The following is an 11,889-nucleotide window of genomic DNA, read 5'->3' as shown; positions in this document are numbered from 1 at the left end:
TAAATGTTAATCTAAACAGTAGATACATGGATAGCACTGTTAAAATGCTACTTAAAGGGGAATCCAACCCAAATAAATTTCAAAACTTTTTTTTAGAGGAAAAAGTAAAATCAGATAAGTTATTGAAAGATTGAACAGTATTGGACAAAGTAATAAGAAAGTTATTGATTTTTAAAAGTTGTTGAAATCGGTAATCACTATACCCTTGGAGAATTCAAATTGGCCGCATATGTGATGTCATAAAGATGTAAGGCAAGTACTACTCTTCAATGTACTCCAATACGTATTAAAATGGCTAAAATGTCATTTTTCAAAAGTTTTACTTCAAATTATATTTTTCTTTCATGAGGACATTACACAATATACTACCTGTATTATCTTTAGGTTACTGCCCCAGGGGAATGGGTACTTAGGAGAAAACTACAAATCCCTGATAAATAAGTACATTTATGGCCTATGGAATGTTGTCCTTGCCCTTTGTCATAATTTACTTTCCCAATTGCCAATTTGAAATCTACATAGTCTTAGGGATCTCAATATTATAGCAGCTATATAAACTTTCTTATTCCTCGTCAGATTTCTTTCAAATTTTCACCATTCTGTTTTATTTATTTTTCTCCTTTCCAACTCAACATTTTATGACCAAGGCTTGGACTCCCCTTTAATCAATATGAAAGGCTTTGCATCTATTAAAAAAATTAAATCTAAAAAGTCTAAAGTTCTAAACATTTGCAGGGAGTGAAACAGGCTCCATCATATGAAAAAGATTTTCTTTTACATTCTGTCCTTGCGTGTGGAAGTTGGAGGGGGTAATTTAAAGAATAGCATGTCCTATAATTTAGGGTTCGTTTTATATCAATGATTCTAGTCGATATTAGATGTTTAAAATTTAAAAACAAGAACACAAAATTGATATTTTATGTGCAGCTCAACTGATTGCCATTTGAGTGTGTGTAACAAGGAGCATTTAGATGAATTATAATCTTTATTCTGAATCCTTCTGACATATTTATTTTAGAGTTTTTGTATCTTATTCATATGAGTTTATGCTTAATAAGGCAAAATCAAGGCAAAGTACAGATTCTTCATAATTTCAAATGACAGTAAATGCTTAATCCTTTGTTTACAACCTATCGGCCAAGATGTTTTAGAAATAAACGTGCTCACACCAAGTCGAGTCTAGTATAATACCTAGCTGTTTGATCTTCTTTACATTTTCCAAAGGTATGTTTCTGTAGTTTATGGTCAAAACATCATTGCTCAATTTTTCTTTTGACCAATAGCCATGACCTTCATCTTTTGTGGTATTAGAATACGTATTTTCATTTGCATATTGTAACAAAAACACCTTACAGGTTTATGGCTGTGTCATCAGCTAAAAGAGACATTTTAGAATTGAAATGCAAATTTATATTACACATGTCAATAACAATAAGACAAAATATCAACATACCTAATATAGATCACTGCGGGACACCCGATTGAATCTTCAAAGAACAATTAACTGTTACAAACTGTCCCCCTGTCTGTTGAATATGATTCCATCAACCTTATTCTTTCCCTTTATTATTATAAAACTTGAGCTTTGCAAGAATAAAATTGTGTGGAGTAACATCAAAAGCTTTACGTACTGTAGATCTAGGAAAATACCACCATTAACATGTTTTTGGTTAAGTTTATCAGACAAAAATAATCATTGATTTCGGTTAGTTTAGAAAAGGATTGTCTGAGCCCCATCTGACAATTAGCTAGGAGTTTTAAGTTTGTGAACAGGACATCATCAACTGTCATTTTCACATATCATTGTCTTTTGCATACAACAGTTTTTTTTATATCGGTAGGCAAAATTTCAAAATAACTTTTGTATTCTACATCTGATTTCAATGAAATTTTCAGCATTATTTGTTTGATAATTCTCTCTTTCTTTAAATTCTTGTGTCTCAATTTCAGATTAATTTCATGAGTTCATATTTCAAAAGTAGTTCTAGGAATAATATACTCTTTTTCTGTTATGTTGATTTTATTAATTTTCAGAATTAATATAATTTAGCTTGATGCAAAGAACCTCCTTAAAGGACTTATTAATGATAATATGCAACATTTATATAGAGCGCTCTTAAATCTTTCTAAGCACTGTATACTATTACCCCGGTTTTAGCACGGCTACCCTGATCAGGCGCATCGAGCATTCAAGGAATTCCTTCCTACCGGTTACCCATTTACTACACCTGGGTGGAGATGGGCAAATGTAGATAAATGCTAGTGCTGCGGTGGGATTTGAACCCTGGACCTTGTGGTTCAAAGTCCAAAGACTTGTCCACTGAGCCACAACACTTCTACTACTTATTATGGGTTAGTTCAGCTGGATCAGTCACATATTTTTTATGAACATTTCAAAACTTTTTCATGAATACATAGACAACCAAGTACAAAAAAAACATATAGGCCTATATCAAGATGTACAAGTAGAGAAAGCTTCACTTGAGTGACCATATACATGTTATGTAGATGTAGTCTGATATGTTACATTTTTTGTTCATAAACACGTGCCATAGAAACCTGATCATTGGCCATGGAACTACATTCAAAGTTTGTTTGAAATGGTTCTACAGTATTCTGATAGATGCCACACTTTCTATAGAAGGATCTAAAATCCTTTAATCTCCACCAGTAAACTAAGGTATTACCTAACCAGTCCAAAATGTATACAATCTCAATGGAATATACTACAGGAAGTCGATGACAGAGCGTCTGATCCTTTAGATGAGAAAATGCAATGTACATGTGCATGGCAGCAATGCAAAGAAAAGCTACAAGGTTTGTGCCATAAACCACACCAAGCATGCGCAAGATCTGCCGATTCTCATCACGTCTCACCCTCATGAGATTTGAAGATTTCTTAGAGATAGCGTTGAAGATTACAATGTAACATATCCCGGTGGCTGTGGTTATTAAGAAGTTAATAGCTATGACAAGGATAAATAGCACAGGAGCTTCATCATTGAAAGTAGCGAAGCATGTGCCAAATCCAATTGCAAGGATCCACAGTATGATGCAGGTTGCTAGGCAACGGGGTGTGGTGATGATGCCGTTGACGTTGAATGGGTCGATGGTGATGGTGATGAGCTGATAGGCAGCCACTAGTAGGATGCTTGTGTTTGACATTGAGCTAGAGATACAAATATTCCAGTTGTAGATGTAGTCTTCTATTTCAAACTGGAAAGAAAAATAAGAATAGCATGTAAAAATTATATGTACATAAATGTCCATTAATCAGTGTTAAATTATCTTCTTTTCAACTCTTTCTCATCTTATATCTTGTATATTGTTAGATCCACTTTTTTGTGTACCATTTTCTTGAGTTACTGCTCTCATTTATTTTCTTGAAAAAAAAATTGGTTAGATATCTTATAATGTTTTTCCTACAGTTTATAGATCAATAATCTACCAATCTAATCTTATATTGGTTCTAGTAACAATGTATTTATTGATTGACCTGTTTGGATATGAAAATGAATTTGATTATATTCAATATTTGTAAAATATATACATGTACAGTGTACATTCAATAATGATATGAGTATAATTTGATCCCTTGAATGAAACAAAACGACCAATTGCAATTGTCATGTAAAACACCCTCCACCCCCTTTTTTCTTATTTCTTTATTAAAGAGTGATACATTTTTAATACCTGGTAAAGAAAAAAAAAGAATCTTTTTAGACATGGGTCCCGCTTTTTTAATAGGACAGGCGGGATTCTTTAATACTTTACATTTTATTTTTTGAGGTTATCCTTTGAATAGATTTGCACAAATATTTTCATTTCTAAAATTTTCATAGAGCACATAAATTTGTTGGGTTTAATTAGTTAGAATTTTTTTTTTAATCCTGTCTTCTCAAAAGAGAGAGAGAGGGGGAGGGTGGGGGTTACAGGGGTACATGTACATGCATCACTTTGCTGAGATCGTGAGATGTAGATACATATGACTTATTTTCCATTTCATTCTTCTTTGGTTCAACATATTCATTTTGATACCAATAATAATAAAGACTATTTCTGACAGTTTTTCCCCTTTCAAGTGAGAACCATTTCAATTATTGTAATTATCAGAATTATAGGAACACCAGCTATAATGAGCAAAAGTTGATATAGAGCATGCTCAAAATATTTACTTGAATTGTGGATTGATCAGACTCTGTTTTGACATTCTTGTCAAATGGATTTGAGTTGATTAATTATTGACAGTGTAAGATGAAAAGATTAAATGGGAACCTATTTACTCTATTCCACAGTGAATCTCATGTCCATATGAGGGCCGTCTGCACCATCCCGAAGTTTCAAATTAGCGCGCTATTTCTGATCCGGCAAATTATCCCGATCTGAAAAATCTCGAGATAGTTGGCGGTGCAGACGCAATTATCGCGCTAGTTCGTAGGATTAATCTCGAGATTGCAATCCCAAGTCAACTCGGGTTTATTTGCAAAATAGCGCGCTATTTTACGAATTATCCCGCTAATTCGTCGGTGCAGACGCACTCGAGATTGGACTCGGGGTAATTTATTCATGACGTCAGTCCATAATGCAATTCGCGTTCCACTTCCGCCTTGGTCAAAACATAAACACGTGCGAAAGTCAACTTTATACATGCGAATAGCGTTCATAAGCAACGATGGTGTCCCCACCAGTGAATGGATTTTGGGAGAGACCCCGGGAGAGACCAGACCGAATGGGGAGGCGCTCATCGCATCGACGATGGTCATATTCAATAACAACACTGACAGCAGTGTTGTCTTATTCCTTCGCACAATGTGAGCAAATAGCATTTCTTTCCTCCTTCTCCCCCTCTCTCTCTCTCTCTGTCGTTGCCTCCTACTCCGCCATCATATTTCACGAAGAATACATCACTTCTTCACTCGCTGAGCTGAAAGGATTGTTGCATAACACCGGTTGAATTCGGCGAAAGTACTAGTGAAAGGAGTTCATTGCTTGCATATCGCGGGAAGTTATTCAAAAGCGCGGGCCGTTGAAACTCCAAGATCCGAAAGTGCGCATGCCCGGAATATCGGGCTTGTTGCCTCGCTCGAGCAGATATAGCTCCTCGTGGGATGGTGCAGACGGGGTTTCTTGAATCTCGAGATTAATCGCGAAGAGGGCTGATCGGGCTAAAATCTCGAGATTGAGCAAACTCGGGATGGTGCAGCACCGCCTATGGAATTCTTTTCATCATACTGAATATTTGATTGAAATGAACTTGTCCCTTTGTATAGTCCTTTTTATCCAAGGGAAACAGAAAATACATGGCCACTGGAGACAGGTGGCCGTGATAGACAGGTTCTCTACCATTATATTCCTTCCAATGGGAGGCAATTTTGTTCACTAAAGACAGGTTTCCTGTATATACAGGTGTCTGCTAAGACAGGTTTTACTGTTTTTAAATTTAGACAGATTTCATAGAGCATAAAAACTGTAAATGTATTGTGTTTTTGTAGAAACTTGTGTAATTTTATCTTCTCTAAAAAATTGAAAAACCCCAAATGAGGCCCATTGCATTACCCAGATTTATAAGCTGCCTAGATGTAGCTGCTAAATAAAGTATATCTGACTTGTTTTTCATATTGTTTTTTAATAATAAAAAGCATGCTCAAAATATTAAATTGAATTGTGGATAGGTACAGGCTTTACAATTTTTCATTTAATATTTGTGTCAAATTGAATTGAATTCAAGGTTTATGCTGATAGAATAAGGAGACGAAACATAGGGCTATGTGAATTAGAAATTCTTTCCACTTTTACATGGTGCTTGATCTTTTAATGAACTTTCTTTTATTTTTGTACAAGTGAAATATTTTAATTTTTAATTTTATCTCAAACAAAATAAAAAACAGAGGTCCATTCAGAGCATTATCGGTCAAGGTTTAAAACATTGAGGTGAAAAGTTTTTTTAATAGATTTTTCTATCAAAATAGCTTTTGAAATAATCTTTGATATCTCAGGTTTCAAACACTTCAGTGTCATGAAGATTGATGATTCCGAAAATACTGGAAGAGACCATTTTATTCATGGGGGTGCTGTTACCTCTCATCACATACGGACATTTTTTACTCAAATTCAATTAACTCTAGTTTTATTGTTTTCAAAGTTACTCCAATTTGGTTTTGATGTTCTTGCATACTGAACATTAATCTATCATCAATCATGAATTAGTAGAAATAAAAATTATTGGGAAGTAATTTTTTTGGGGTAGGTGTTAACATTTCCATTTTGAAATTTCCGTTGGTGATGAAGAAAAAGTCTTAAAGTTTTTATTCTTTAACAGAATGGAAATAAAATATAAAAATTTGTCGAGATATCTCACTAGACACTGTACATTTTATTTGAACAAACTAAAATCCATACATTTTATCATAAACTCAATCACGGATCAATCAATCACAGTGCGACGTTAATTTTATCACAGACGGACAAGTGAGCAATACAGCAAGATGATACCTCCTGCTTACAGTGGAATGATCCATATATGCAAATGAGAAACTTTGCTGAGCAGACATTTTCAGTGAGGCATCATTGAGGATCATTTCAACTCAATTGTAGTCACCAAATAGGAGCCAGGTTACACAAGAAGAGTTGTACAGGTTAAAGGCCCGACCAGAGCTAAAAGTGAAATAGACAAATGGGAATGTGCATAGGACAATAACATGTACAAAGCTTTATGCATATTCACCACTTGACAGCTGAGTTTTTTTATTTTAAAGAAAAACTAAAATTAATAATTTTCAACAATAAACTGTATCAATAAACAATAAACTGTATCAATGCTTTCAGTTATTAGGAAACCACTCTATTGTAAAATCTTTTCTGTATCGTTTTATTATCTTGTAAATCACTGTAACAGCCATCCCGAAGATTTTGATGACCTCCCCCCCCCCCCCCCCCTCTTTATGTATTGGGTTGAACTTACAATATGCATACCCATTACATGATGTGCATGTTAAACATGTCAATTACGTCTTGTTCGCCGGCATAGACCATGCACATGTAGTGTCTGATCAAAGGGGACGTGGTTATTCCATGCATGATCAACGTATATTTATATACTAGTACTCCTACGCCCGGCATTCAGGTTATTTCATTGATAACTGATATGATTGATGTGAGCTTACAAAATTCTTATTTTGCAAATGAGTCCTAATATGAAAACACGCATGTACCCAAGTATCTGGTCAGAGAGGGCGGGGTTATACATGCATGATCAATCTTTATTGTGACACAAGACTTGAATATTCAATAGGGGATAGACGGGTTGATTTCACATTGTATGTGACCAATTATATTGATTTGTCCAATTTGCTAAATTCAATATGTGTGCCTATACACACATCATGTATACAGCGCTCCCTGATCAGAGGAGGTGTGGCTATTTGATGCATGATTTGACGTACCTTTAAAAACGCGCGACTGATCGTGTACTTCAAGGCAGATAGATAAGCGCTTCGAAACAAACTTCATTATTTCCCAATACAAGACAGGCCCATACGCATAATTATCCATAAATGTTAAACTAGCACACAAACATTCACCTATCTGATCAGGGAGGGCGTGGCTATTTAAACTTTACGCCTTCTGTGTTAATACATGGAATTAATGGGAGTGATTTTATCATGCCAATTAATACATACTAGATCTTTGACTATCAATACAAATCCGTAAGCATATTTCTGGGTTTGCTTTTAATTCATTTGTATTATGATCATTTATTATTTATGTGTAATGATCTCAACTCATGTATCTATGTACTTAGGTGGTTGAGCTCTGCCGTTCTGCATCCTATATTGTATATGCTGACCAAGATGGGTCTTATTATTTTTGTAGACATATTTTTCATTTACATGTATATTAACTGCACATCAGCACCTCAGTTACACACACATGCACCCTCACCACAAGCACGATCGCAGTATATCCCCTTACATAATCTCTGGTACTTTACATTTCATCAATTTGGATGAATTCACTCTCCTTTATTCCTGACAATTTAATAGAAAATTTACACAACAGTAAATATTACACACCTCAAGAATTTAACAACATATTTAGTAGTAATCATGATATTTCTCTTTTACACGCAAATTTAAGAAGTCTGAATAGAAACTTCGAATATTTTGAAAATCTCTTGCACACGTTAAACAATTTCAACTTTTCTGTTATTGGTATTAGCGAGACATGGCTACATGAAAATTCACCAGATTTGTTTAATTTACCAGATTATAAACTGATTAGGGCAGACCGCAAAGGAAAAAGAGGTGGAGGGGTAGCATTCTATATAGCCGAAAAACTAAAATTTAAGATCCGTTCCGATGTGAAACTCTTAAATGCTGAGTCTTTGTTTATTGAAATTGAAAACACAGAATTTAAAAATGTCGTCATAGGTCTAATCTATCGACCACCAGGTTCTAATTTTGATTCTTTTTATGAGGAAACAGAGCAATATCTCCATATAATAAGTAATGAAAATAAAAATTTCATGAAACTAATGTACTCATTTGGCTTCCATTCATTTATAAATAATTCCACTAGAATCAGCCCAAATTCATCAACTCAAATTGACAACATTTTTTCCAACGTACATAACATGAACAACAAAATGATAGGTGGAATTCTATGCTCTGAAGTTTCAGACCACTTACCAATTTTTCTAACCTGTGAGTTAAAACTACCTTACATCAAAACATTTAACCAACATACATATAGAAGAGAATCTAAACGTAATATTGAATTATTGAAACAAGACTTAATAATTGAGGAATGGGAGGATGTCTATAATGAAGATGACGCAAACACATCATATAATCACTTTAATGATAAATTACAACATTATTATGATAAGAATATCCCAATAGGTAGAATGAAAAATAATCGAAAAAAAATCCCAAAACTTCCCTGGATAACAAGAGGTATATTGAAATCAATACATACACGTAATCGCCTTTACAAGTCGCATTTACGCAGACCGTCCGAAGCTAACTTAAAAACATATAAAGTATATCGAAACAAATTGACAAAATTAATTTGTATATCCCGTAAAATGTATTATGCTAATAGAATAAAGGATGCCAGTTCAAACACTAATGCAACTTGGAAAATCATTAAAGAGGTAATGGGAACAAAGACAGACCCCCCCTCCTACTGATGATATGACTTTAAATGGTTCTAAAATTGACACTACCCTTCATGCAAATTCATTTAATTCATTTTTCACAAATATCGGACCCAAACTTGCAAGCAAAATTAATAGCCCTAATGCGCGGTTCACCGACTATCTCCACGAATCAAATCCACACTCTATATTTCTTAACCCAACGGACCCCACTGAAATTATCAACATTACACGGTCTCTTAACAGTTCAAAATCACATGGACACGATATAATTAGTATGTCTCTTTTAAAAGAAATAATCCACCCACTTGCTAATCCTCTTAGTAACATTTTTAATAAATCATTATCACAAGGAGTTTTTCCCGACTTATTCAAAATTGCCAAAATCAATCCAATTTTCAAAAAAGACAATCCCCATGAAATTAGTAATTATCGCCCCATTTCTCTTCTCCCAACTATATCAAAAATCTTAGAAAAAATAGTATATAATAGACTTTATAAATTCATCATCAAACACAATCTGCTAAATTCTAATCAATATGGCTTTAGGAAGAATTACTCAACAAACTTGGCATTAATTCAAATCTATGACAAAATTACAAACGCCATTGCTAACAAAGAACATGTCATTGGGATATTTTGTGACCTTAGCAAGACATTCGATACACTTAATCACGACATTCTACTCTCAAAACTCAACTATTATGGCGTACGGGGTCAATCCCTTCTTTGGTTTAAAGATTACTTAAGAAATCGAAAACAATACGTCTCATTTAATGGTCACGACTCTGATTCACTTTTAGTTCATTGTGGTGTTCCTCAAGGCTCCATCTTAGGCCCACTATTATTTTTAATATATGTAAATGACATTATTAATACATCATCCATTTTATCTTTTGTATTATTCGCTGACGACACAAATATTTTTTTTTCTCATAAAAATCTCACTTCCTTATACAAAATTTTAAATCATGAAATAAATAAAGTATCACAGTGGTTCAAAGCTAACAAATTATCTCTGAACACACAAAAAACTCATTACATATATTTTCAACATCATTCTCATAAGTCTAACATTCAAATTCACTTACAGATTGACGGCAAGTCATTAGAACGTAAAACGCACTCTAGATTTTTAGGGGTCATCATAGATGAAGCTTTATCTTGGAATGAGCATCTGCACCATATTACAATGTGTATTTCAAGAAGCATTGGAATTATTTCTAAGTTAAAATTTATCTTGCCTCTTAAAACTTTATTCCTATTGTATAATTCCTTAGTACTCCCGTACATAACCTATTGTAACGTTGTTTGGGCTAATTGTGGCTCAACAAAGCTGACTTCTATCTTTAGATTACAAAAGAGAATTATTCGCATTTGTACAGGATCGCATTACCTGGCTCACACTGACCCTTTATTTTTCAAACAGAAAACACTGAAAGTTGCCGACTTGTACACTCTTCAAGTAGCTATCATTATGTTTAAGTATATCAATAATCTACTCCCATCGTCTTTTGATGACATGTTTAAGTTCAATAGTTCTGTCCATACCTACCCAACTCGTACATCTGGAAACTTTCATCTCACAAACCCCAGACTGTTAATTACCTCTAAATCAATTCGACATCATGGTCCAGACATTTGGAATAATCTTGCAGACAATATTAAATCTTGTTCTACTTTATACTCATTAAAATCAACTCTTAAAAAAAATATCATTCAATCTTATTCATCCGACACTTCAAATTGATTCTCATTAACAACCAAAAACTATAAACTAAAAATAATAATAACAATAATTATACTGCTATTTACAGCACCCGCACCTGCACCTGCATCGCACCCACTTGTTCAGCAATTACCGATCTTAGTCACAAACCCTTTTTATGAGGCCGCCATCAACTACAAGCTTAACCGCTCACGATGGCGGTCTCCTGCGTTCATTTGTTTATGCTGCTTTTTATTATCATCCTAATGTGAAGTATATGCCCAAATCATTTTTTTTCTATTTATGTAATGTGAAGTATATGAGGCGCCGAATGTACCAATATTATATAGAACAATTATTTGTTATATAATCATTATTTGTTAAATAATAACTATTATTTATATATAATTTACATTTTATTTGTAAATAACTACTATTATATAAAATATCATTTCTAATTATTTATATATAATTCCAAGTAATACTTCATTATTTGTAAATAATAATAGTTCGACATTCCATTATTTATAAATAATGATTATTTGTTTTTCATTATTTATAAATAATGATTATTTGTTTTTCATTATTTATAAATAATGATTATTTGTTTTTCATTATTTATAAATAATGATTATTTGTTTTTCATTATTTATATATAATGATTATTTGTTTTTCATTATTTACAAATAATGATTATTTGTTTTTCATTATTTATAAATAATGATTATTTGTTTTTCATTATTTATAAATAATGATTATTTGTTTTTCATTATTTATAAATAATGATTATTTGTTTTTCATTATTTATAAATAATGATTATTTGTTCTTCATTATTTACAAATAATGATTATTTGTTTTTCATTATTTATAAATAATGATTATTTGTTTTTCATTATTTATAAATAATTTGTTGAGTTTTCCATTATTTATAAATAATGATTATTTGTTAAATAATGAAAACGTCTACTTCATTATTTATAAATAATTTTTTCGAGTGCACCATTATTCTCATTATTTATAAAT

Source organism: Lytechinus pictus, chromosome 15, assembly GCF_037042905.1.
Source record: "Lytechinus pictus isolate F3 Inbred chromosome 15, Lp3.0, whole genome shotgun sequence".
Taxonomy (NCBI): Eukaryota; Metazoa; Echinodermata; class Echinoidea; order Temnopleuroida; family Toxopneustidae; genus Lytechinus; species Lytechinus pictus.
The sequence above is the reverse complement of the archived record's forward strand: the minus strand, read 5'-3'. Positions refer to the sequence as shown.